This window comes from Lycium ferocissimum, chromosome 7, assembly GCF_029784015.1.
Source record: "Lycium ferocissimum isolate CSIRO_LF1 chromosome 7, AGI_CSIRO_Lferr_CH_V1, whole genome shotgun sequence".
NCBI lineage: Eukaryota > Viridiplantae > Streptophyta > Magnoliopsida > Solanales > Solanaceae > Lycium > Lycium ferocissimum.
In genome coordinates, this window is record NC_081348.1 from 65,039,364 (window position 1) to 65,050,671 (window position 11,308).

An 11,308-nucleotide genomic window follows, 5' to 3' on the forward strand; every position below is an offset into this window, starting at 1 on the left:
TATCCAGATTACGACCTCGCCGGCTGGTTGTTATTGTCTGTGTGCAGGTAGGCCTTATCAAAGTTTCAGATTTAGAGTGGTTCGCTCGAGCCTAGTTTGGCACCGAGTGCCGGTCACGCTGCTTCAGATTTGGGGTGTGACAAAAGGTAGCCTCTCATTCTATCCTTTATTTCATTTCTAGTTATGATTATATGTTTATTATGATACTTGTGTTAGTTAAAAATAATTCTTTGCTAGCTTAGTCTTGTTTGATAATTAAGTGGATATTATGTGAATTTGATACCATTTGTAAAAATAAAAATAAATTAGAAGTTTGATTTAGACAATGTTAAGTGATTTTAGGTTAGTTAAATTGATATCCTTTATTTCATTTCTAGTTATGATTATATATTTATTATGATACTTGTGTTAGTTAAAAATAATTCTTTGCTAGCTTAGTCTTGCTCGATGATTAAGTGGATATTATGTGAATTTGATACCATTTGAAAAAATGAAAATAAATTAGAAGTTTGATTTAGACAATGTTAAGTGATTTTAGTTTAGTTAAATTGATAAAAAAAAATAAGAAAAATTTCCATCCTTTATTTCATTTTAAGTTATGATTATATATTGTTTATGATGCTTGTGTAGTTGAAAAGGATTAGGTGCTAGCATAACTTTGTTTACATGATTAAGTGAGTATCCTAGGGATTTATTACTATTTGAAAAAGTGAAAATAAATTAGAAGTTTGATTTAGACAATGTTAAGTGATTTTAGGTTAGTTAAATCGATAAAAATAAGAAAAAGATATTCCATCCCTTATTTCATTTTAAGTTATGATTATATGTTATTTATGATGCTTGTGTAGTTGAAAAGGACTATGTGCTAGCCTAACTTTGTTTACATAATTAAGTGAGTTTCCTATGGATTTATTACTATTTTTGACAATGTTAAGTGATTTTAAGTTAATTAAAATTGATAAAAATAAGAAAAATAGTAGCTTAAGTTAGAATTTTGACATTGTGTTGATAGGTTTAGTGTGATTTATTCAATCTTGTTAGCTTTTGATATGTATATTGTTATACCCCGTAGTTTCTGTACGTTGAAATTCGTTAAGCATTAGCTATTCAAGTGTAGACATCGGAGTTATTGTCGAGAAAATGCAAGATCATAGGTGCTCGTGTTACGATTATAAGAGTCCGAGTTCGCGTAACAGGTTATAGGAGGATTGGAAAACCAGTGAACTAAGGAGATTAAGCTTCCGAGGCTTTGAAAGAAAGTTGGGCAAGGTTTGGTACAAAATTTGGTCTAACTGGAAGAATAATATGTTTTAGTATATTAAGAGTTTTGAAGTGAAACAAAAGTCTAAAGTGAAGTTCGGGAAGTCTAGTTTCCAACACAACAAACCGCTCCTCAATAGGACATCGGGGTAAGGAGTTATGGACGTTACAAGTCGGACTGGCAGGCCAGGAAAATGGTCTGCGCGAACGCGCTGAACAAATTTTGAGGCCCGGGTTTAGGAGGAAGGTTATCTTATAAGAATGTAATAATAACATATATATGACATTTGGAGACTCTATGGGGTGAATTGGTTTATATGGCACATAATGAGAAACCCTCGTTGTTGCACGCTAAGTAGGGCCCATACATCGGAGTTTTATAAAGGACGTATGAAGAGATATATGAGTAGTACATGGAATGTTGAGTAAGTCCTAAGAAGGACCCATAAGCCAAATATGGGCATAAGCCCTCCAAAAGGATGATTTAAAGATACGTTTTCGGATGATCTGACTTGGAGGGGCCAAAATGATATTATACGTTTGTAATTTGGAAGAACGCCAAGAATTAAAGTTGTAGATAATTTAAAGAGCTTTCCAACCATATGTCGTGGGCCCTCACACGATATCGGGATCAAGAGTTATGACCTTTTTACTGAACGAACGCGCAGTCAGAAAAAAACTGGTCTGCGCGAATGCGCCCAAAGGTGGCGCGATCGCGCTGAACGTTTTCAGAGTTGGTGGAGGCAGATTCTGGAGCTTTATTTAAAGGGGCCAAGGCCCCATTTTCTCCGCCAAACACCTCAAAAACCTCTCCAAAATTCTGGAGAGTTCTCCCCAACTCCCCATATCAAATTTTAGCCCGAACCAGGTATAATTCCCAAATTCCGGTGCGGAAAGCGTATAGTTATTGTTGCAGAATCATATAGCGGCGTGTTGTGGCTTAAACTTAGCATGGAAAAGTGAAGATACAGCAATATTAAAGGGATAAAGGTATGAATCTCTTCCTATTTACGTGAATACCGGTTTATTCGCCAAGTTAGCGTAGTTAATAATTGTATAGTGGGTTTATTAGTTACGAAAGTTGGAGAACAGTGTGTGGGCGGTTCTATGGAGTACTTTGGTGTTTGAAATGATGCTATTGATACTGGTATTGTTGTGGGTTGTTGAATTGAGAATTCGGGCTAGGCATATAAACAGGGGAGATGCTACCCGATTTTCGGCAGAATATAGAATAGTTTGATTCGAAACTTGGAATAAATGTGCGATAAAGAGGCTAACATTAGTGTAAATCCTCTTAAATGTAGACTTGCAATCTCGGACGAATAAGCATAGCTCATAGGAGGCTGAACAGGTATATTAAGGCTCGTCCCTTTCTTTCAAAGGCATGATTCCTATGTTACGATTTCATAAATGCTTCCATAACTTCGTTGTTTTCAAAATTTAGAAGTCTATGCTTCCCAGGCATGATTCCTTTTCTCGATAACCAGTAAATGTTTTCCAAAAGGTCCATATTTTTCCAAAATAGAGGTCTATGACTCCATAAGCTTTTATGACAACAACGACGGATATGTTTTACAATGACAATGATGGTGTCAAGGGTGAGAATATTTTGCCATGATGACTATGATGATAATGATTTCATGTTTAAAGGTTCCAAGTTATGATTTAACGGCGAGATAAGAATGTTGAGCTATTTCTTGATTTCTCAATCTTATTCATGGATGATGACTATTTTTTTTAGGATCCCAAAGTGTATGAATTGATGCTTTATGATACTTATGATCTTACTCTATGTTTTCCTTTGATGTTATTCTTTATTGATAGTCTCACCTCATAATGCTCGTCCCTTCAAGGTGAGACACGACGATCATGATTATTCCATAATACAATCGGAGGTTACCGACATTACGTCACTCCGATGGAGTTATAGCTTTTGATTGGGCTCTTATGCATGCTTATGTTGTGACGATAACACCGCGCCTATACGGCCGGGCAGGATAACACCGCGCCTATACAGCCGGGCAGGATAACACCGCGCCTATACGGCCGGGAAGGATAACACCGCGGCTATACGGCCGGACAGGATAACACCGCGCCTATATGACCGGGAAGGATAACACCGCGCCTATACGGCTGGGCAGGATAACACCGCGCCTATATGGCCGGGCAAGATAACACCGTGCCTTAGTGGCCGGGCAAGATCCTATATATATTACCGCGCCTTAACGGCCGGACAAGATATTATATATGGATATATATGGAAAAGGTTTTCTTTAAAAGCTAAGCATGCACGACATTCGCCTTAAAACGACATTCAAAGGCGCAGGCTAATCTCGTTTATATCACTTTATCCCTATACGTCCATTGTATTATTTTCCATGTCCGGTATTTCTTACTATGTCACGGTTCATGCCTTGCATACTCAGTACATTGCTCGTACTGACGTCCGCTTCTTGTGGACGCGCATTTCATGCCACGCGTGTGTATACGGATGAGTAGAGGATATTGCTAGAAGATGTTCCGGCTGGATAGGCGGCTCCACTTCCTTCAGTGTTGCTTGAGTCGGAGTATCTATTTTATGGTATCTTGATTAATGTTAGAGACTTTGCAGACAGAGTCACGTATATAGCATGTCAGTCTTGTAAGCGGCTCTGCAAGCCGATGTATCATTATGCATTATGTTACAAATTTCATATAATTACAGATTTTACTTGACTTGAGAACGACGGAAGGAATGTTTTTGGAAAGCTTTCATTATGCATTTCATTTTGTGATTTAAGAGTCCAGTGAGATTATGAATATAACGAGAACCAGCGGGTTCGCTCGGCTCTGAGTAAGGGGTCGGGTGCCCATCATACCCCATCAGGATTGGGGTGTGACATATATATATATATACATATATATATAAACATTAGTTCTTGTGAGTTTGTTACTAATTCATAGCAACTATTAGGCCTTTTGCATAAATTGTCCATTTATTTATAAGTATGATAGTTATGGGCTTGGTTTAAAAGTATTGTAATTCATTCTCTTTTGCTTTGTAAATTAAATAATTGACCTCGGCTTATTACTAATATTTTTTACACCTATCTTTTGTGACCTCCCCAATTTGTTGGTGGATCTTTCGGGGCCCACTATCATTTCTAGATCGAGTCAACCCCTATCATGGAAGGAGTAAGACATTGGAGCATAATTTGGAACGAAAATATTTATTTTTGCATTTTTCTATTAGGTTTGGTCGGCCCAATTCCCTACTCTCTTTATACTCCCTCCGATTCAATTTATGTGAACCCATTTGACTGGGCACGACATTTAAGAAAGAGGGAAGACTTTTGAAACTTGTGGTTCAAAATAAGTCTTGAATATTTGTGTGGCTGTAAATCAATCATAAAGTGAATTTGTTTCCAAATTAGGAAAGAGGTCATTCATTTTGGCGCGGACTAAAAAGGAAATAGAGGGAGTATTATTTACTTGACTATATATATGTATGCATGTATATAAATTGGAACCCTAAATGAGATTATCACGCCTAAGAGTTGCTAAAAATTGATTTTCAAAATTAAAAAAAAAAACGATTAGGCAAATTTAGGATTGAGGATGATTTTGAGGATTTTGGATACCTTTGATATGATTCTGAACTTATAGGCAAACTTTAGGACTACTATGATTGATTTGAAACTTGAGTTGAAAAAGATGTTTTGTAAACATGGATTATCATTTTGGGTGAACTGTTTTGACTATTAAAAAGGATAATGAGTTAACTTTAAGACTTTTTGTAAAGATTAAAACCAAGAATTGGATAAAAGTTCTAAAAATATGGCTAACCTATGGAATATTAGTTTGCCTATAAAAACTATTTTCTATACTGAAAAACATTTTTTCTAAAAAACCTTTTTCTAAACTCGGCTGGACTTAAGTAGTGTTCTACCTGGGTTAACGCCTTCGGGTTTTAACCTAGGTGTTCCAGTCCGAAATCCAAAAAACGCCTAATTTTAGGCCAAACTCTACCATTTTTCGTTTCTTGAAAAGGAGTGTTTTTGGCATGAATGACTAATTTCTATTTGCGGAAATATGAAGTAAAAAACTATTTTTATCACAAGCAATTTGTTACACCTTGGAAATTTCCTGTTAGCGTACAGTGAATAGACAATGAAGGGCATGACGTATACGATGTTTCGATAAGTAAGAAATAGCATTTGACGACCCTAATCGAGATTTCAAAGACATTTAAGGTAAGGGAAGAAAGTTGTTAAGGAAAGCAAGTTATATGCTGTGTGTCGGGCAAGATTTATGAGTATTGAGTTAATGATGTTTTAATGATGCTTTTGAGAAGAGTTATAACATCCCTCAGATTATTAATGAGGTGTTAAACAAGTGCCAAGAAGGTTCCATGAGGATTGGAGATCAAATGAGTCGACGAGAATGATTTCGGAAGAATCGCATTATATGGCCCAACATACTGGCTGTATAAATTATATTGGCTGTATGTCTGACGTATAATCAGCCCGGAAGCAAGCACTCACCTCTCTGGACCAAATACAGCCGGACATACGGTCGGTATAAATTATACGGACCGTATGTTGGTCAAATAGAATACGAGTCGCGATGATTTTTTTAAACATTGTTGGAAAAAGGACCCAAGTTCATTTATTTTCATTTCATTTTCACTCCACAACTCAAGAATTCTCTAGAACCTTCTCCACTCTTCATCCAGAAGAACCCAAAGGAAATTGATGATCAACTTCATCAAACCAACAAAAATCAAGAGTGTGATACGCATTAAAGTCATCTAAGCCAAGAAATTTCAGAGAAGTGAATTTGGTTTTGGTGCAAGAAGAATATTTCCACTCAAGGCTTGTCCCTACACTATCTAAGGTAAGTTTCATGGTATTTTCATGATGTTTGAGGTATTGATAAGTTGAAACACTTGGATTGTAGAAGGAAATAGAAATAGGTCATGAATGCAAGAATGGCATTTTTTAATAGAAGCTTGGATTGAATTGTGGATATTGATATGTTGTGATTATAAATATGTTATGAATGACATTTAGAACATGGGATAAGAATTATATGTGAGAAAAAGTAATAGTTAACTATGACCATGATTATGGAGAATTTGAAGTGAAATTGTGAAGTGTGGGTAATGCAAATGAATGATGATTGTTGTTTATGATATTGTGATTGTTGTTATGAATGTTTGGGAGTTGATATGGAATATGGAGGCAGTCGTATAAACAAAGGAAATGCTGCCCAATTTTCTCTAGCTTTAGTAAGCACGTCATTATAAGTGTTTAGCTAATGTCGATACGAACTCCCTTGAAGGTAAAGACGTGGGCATTGAAGGAAAACGAGCAAGCAATAGAATAGTTAAACGATAAAGGTATGTGAGGCTAGTCCTTTCTTTCTAAGGCATGAATCTTATGGCATGAATTTCCTATCTTCAAGAAAACTAAGAGTCTATATTCAAAGATAGCCATATGAGATAAGAGATACATTATGAGCACGATAATGATAATGATGAGCTTAAGTCTAAAGATTCTAGAGTTCATGATATGATGTTCCTACAAAGCTAATGATGTTACCCACAATCCATTGATGTTGTTTATTATATACACTCACCTTATATGCTAATTCCTTCAAGGTGAGGCAGAATGCTTATAAATGCTCCATAATGGAATCGGGGGTTTACGACCTTATGTCACCCAGATAAAGTATAGTTGTCTTTGAGTTTCTATGCACATATGATGATGAGTATATAATGATGAGTATATGATGATGATATTACACCGCGCCTATATGGCCGGGCAGACACCGCTAAGGCGGGCAGCGTATACACCATGTCTAGATGGCATGGGCAGACACCACTAGTGGGCGGCATGAGATAGTACCCCGGACGCGAGAGGCCTGGACGCAGGCTAATGCTAATGATTATCACGTCGTACCTATATGGTCGGGCAATTTATACATATGTGCATACATGATGATGATGATGATTATGAAGTACGCCAGCATGCATTATTTTTTTTATAATTGACAACCAGTTACAGATTGCTCATCATTTAATGCTTCCTCATTTCATTGATGTGTGTGTGTGATGCCTTACATCGGTACGATGTTCGTGCCGACGTCCGTTTTATTTGGACGCCGTGTTCATGCCACGGAGTAGACGAGGAGGTGATCCCGATGAGTAGAGCCATTAGCGATTGAGAGCACCCCCATTATTCCGAGGTGCCATTGACTTATTCTTTGATGTATATATTCATGTTTTGGGTATGACGGGGTCTGTCACCATTCCTATGTCTAGCACTTCGGTAGAGGCTCGTAGATGCATTATGTATATATATATATATATATATATATATATATATATATATATATATATATATATATATATATATATATATATATATATATATATATATATATTATATGGATAGCCGAAGGGCTTATGCATATAAAGTGAATATGTTTCAAATGCAAATAGCTTTCTATGATTATGAGCATAAGGAATATGAATGAACGCAGGATGAGTAATAGAATGAGTGGTGCTCGGTGTTAAGCCCCGGGTACCCGTCATGGCCCTAGTTGGGTCGTGACACAATTTATATCCACAAAGGCATACTATTAGAACCCGCAGGTCAATCGTATTTTATGGATCTTTAATACTGGGGTGCCTAACACCTTCCCCAGGGGATCACCAGAACCCTTACCCATACTTTAGTTAGATTAGGTTTCTTTTAGAATTTAACCATTTTAAATGAAGCCTTTTCGAATTGGTTTTCCTAATTTCCTAACAATTAGGTGGCGACTCTAAAACATTATCCATTTAGAGTACCATTACGTAGAGGTATATTTTTCTTTTCTTTTTTTCCGGTACGATTGACAATCGTACTTCCCCGAAACACTTTCCTTTTTAAATGAGGCAAGTGCAAATGCGAATCGGAAAAATATCAAACTGGTACAAAGACACTAGAAGTAGAGGGAACTAGTCGAAACTTACATAATAGGTACAAGGCTCCCAACCCTAATCCAATATTTTATGCAACACCCGATAGCTCCTTGAGCACTAAAACTTCACACTCATCCAATGCTAGAGTGATTCTTACTAGTCAACCACTGGCCCATAGCATAACCTAACATACCGACTCAATACTGACCCTTATGTTTATTCTATCAAGTATGACCACAACATAACTCTAAAATCATCTAGCTCTTGATTCCCCGATTTCCTTATCAATTCTCTAAAAGCGAAGACCCGGTGAACATACCTCTTTGCGGAATGATCCGAATGACAACTGCCTAGCATCTCGAGTCTCCACTAGTCACAAGTAGTCCTGCTTCCCAATCCAGAACAGATAACCACTTTCCTGCAAGGACCCACAAGCCACTAGCAATAATCACGTCGAAGCAAGCATAACCTTTCATAGCCGAATATGAAATCTACTCTCATACCAATTGCAACCTTATTCTCACAAGCACGTCAGATACCAATTTTTCCCTTCCTGATAGCGCAGATTATTCTATCCAAGTCCTCTTCCTTACACGTTCATCCCATTAACACGAAAGGTACTCATACCAAAATTACCCTAAGAATTCTACTTCGCTACACGCTTTCCACAAAAGTCATCATCTATGTCCTTTATTCTCAATTCCTCTTTTTTATTACATGCGGGAACTATGCTTTTGCCAAATCCACTGATCCTTACCGAACTTACGCTCATCCCCTTATATCAACATTTAATACCCTGCCATTGATGAGTTGTTGACTTGCCATAGGTACGCCCGTGCGACGCACACCATTACAAAGCCTTGACGAAGTTGAAACTTTTCCAGAACCAATCATATCATCGAACAAATCTTTCTTGTCGAATCGAGAATGCATTTTTTCCCCTTCCGAGCAATCCAACATTGAAAACAAGAAGACCAACTGACCCTCTATACCATCTTTCCCATTTTTCAAGAAACCCCCATAATGAACGAGTCTAACCATGATTCCACAACACTGAACCTCAAACCATAGCTAGAACTGAACTTGGTCACGAGTCCGAATCAGGATGACACATCTCGTACCATACAAAGAAATGTCATAACAAAACCGCTCGCATAAATATTTAAGCACACGTTTCCACCCTCCACCGGTGATTAATATAAAGACATTCTGATACCAATTGTAATCGACTAGATACCAATTCGAATGAAGTAGCACGAAGGAAAGAAAGAATTGGAAGTTTCCTAAATGCCTCATAGCCTCTCTCAGATAATTACAGGGCTCATCATACTGATCCGCAAAACTTTACTAGACATGCTCTTGTACTTATAGACTGGGTAACTGTTATATCCCGTATTTTGTACATTGGAATATTTTAAGCTAGTTGCGATAAGTTAAGGACAAGGCTATTTTCCGATTTTGTTTAATGCACAAGTTGCTTATGAATTTTATTGGATGGAAATATTAAGGAAAATTAGGGGCTAGAAGTTGAAAAAAATATTCATGAAAAGCCACAAGTGGCCGTGTGGCTTATGTGGGCTCCCACCCATGGCTTGGCTAATTTTGATTGCCTTAAGCCATGAGGGGGGCATGTGTCCACCTTGTATTTGTAGGGGCTATATTTATATATATATAAGTGATGGCAAAGCAATACAAATTCATCATTTTCACAACTCTAGAAACTTGGAGAAGAGAGGAGAAAAATTTCGGCCAAGGCTAGCCGAATTTGGTGTCCAAAAATCTTGATCAAAAAATAATTTTCTTCTAGTATTCCAACCAATTGGAAGATCCTTAATAACGTGGAGTAGTTGTTGGAGCAATCAAAACATTCATTTTTGCAACTTACAAACCCTAGCCAAGTTGGAAAGCTAAGGGGGTAAAGGTAAGATTTAATCTCCTCTTTCATGTGTTATGGATGGTTTGTGCATAGTGTAGTGCGTAGAAATGGATGAAATTTATGGAACCCTAGGTGTTGGTGTTGAGCCGTGTATGTGTTGTGTTGTGTAGGAGAGATGAACTAATTTTACTTAATATTTTAGATTGTTGTTGTTGTGGATTCTATGATGTAAATGAAGGTTTAGTGGTTTAAGTTGGAGATGTGATTGTTTGTGGGCTGTTGTAGAAGCCAATATGATGTTAATATCACTTCTTACATTTGCGTGAATAATGTTGCTAACGTGTGGTTGTTAGTATTGTTCAAGAATTTGGAAGCGAAGAATGCGTTGTTGTTGTTCCTATTGAGTTTGGAAGATTGCGGGTTGTGTGTATGTGGTTGATTTGATTGTAGATGAAATGCCGCCGAATTATGTTGGAGGGAGCTACTAATGTTAGAATACGTTTTGAGTTAATTATTGATATTGTTAGTATGGTTGTTGGTGTTGTTGTTGATGATTTGGCCGAGTTGAACTCTCGGGGATTGTTGAATTTATAAAGGAAGTGCTGCCCAAATTTCTGTAAATGAAGTGCTAGCTTAGGATTGGATTCTTAAGTACCTATAGCTAATGTTTGGTATCTACTGACGTTGTTGTAGATCTTGGGAAGCCCGAGACTTAAGTTTGGATTAGCTTAGGAGCGTACAAGGTATATAAAGCTTAACCCTTCTTTCTTTGGCATGTCTTAGATGTCGGAAGATGCGATACGAGCCTCGGGGTAACTCTATTCGTAAGTTCCGAGCATGTCTACGGTTCTTATTCACTTCTTGATATTAGCATTCTTAATATGATCGAGCCATTGCCCTCGGGTCTTTTGTATGATTGGGTAGTAAGTGATGTATAAAGAGATCCTATTCCTAGAGGACTCCATAATGAATAATGTCCCTAACTTTCATAAACGGGCTCGGATTGCTTTGATTTGTCCGTAGAGGATTCTATAACGAATAATGTCCATAACTTTCATAAACGGGCTCGGATTGCTTTGATTCGTTCGTAGAGGATTCTATAACGAATAATGTCCGTAACTTTTATGGGCGGGCTCGGATTGGTTTGATACATGTCTACGATCCCTGAGATTCTCTTTAATGCAGTCCTAGTGGAATTTAGAACGGATTTAGCATGACTATCG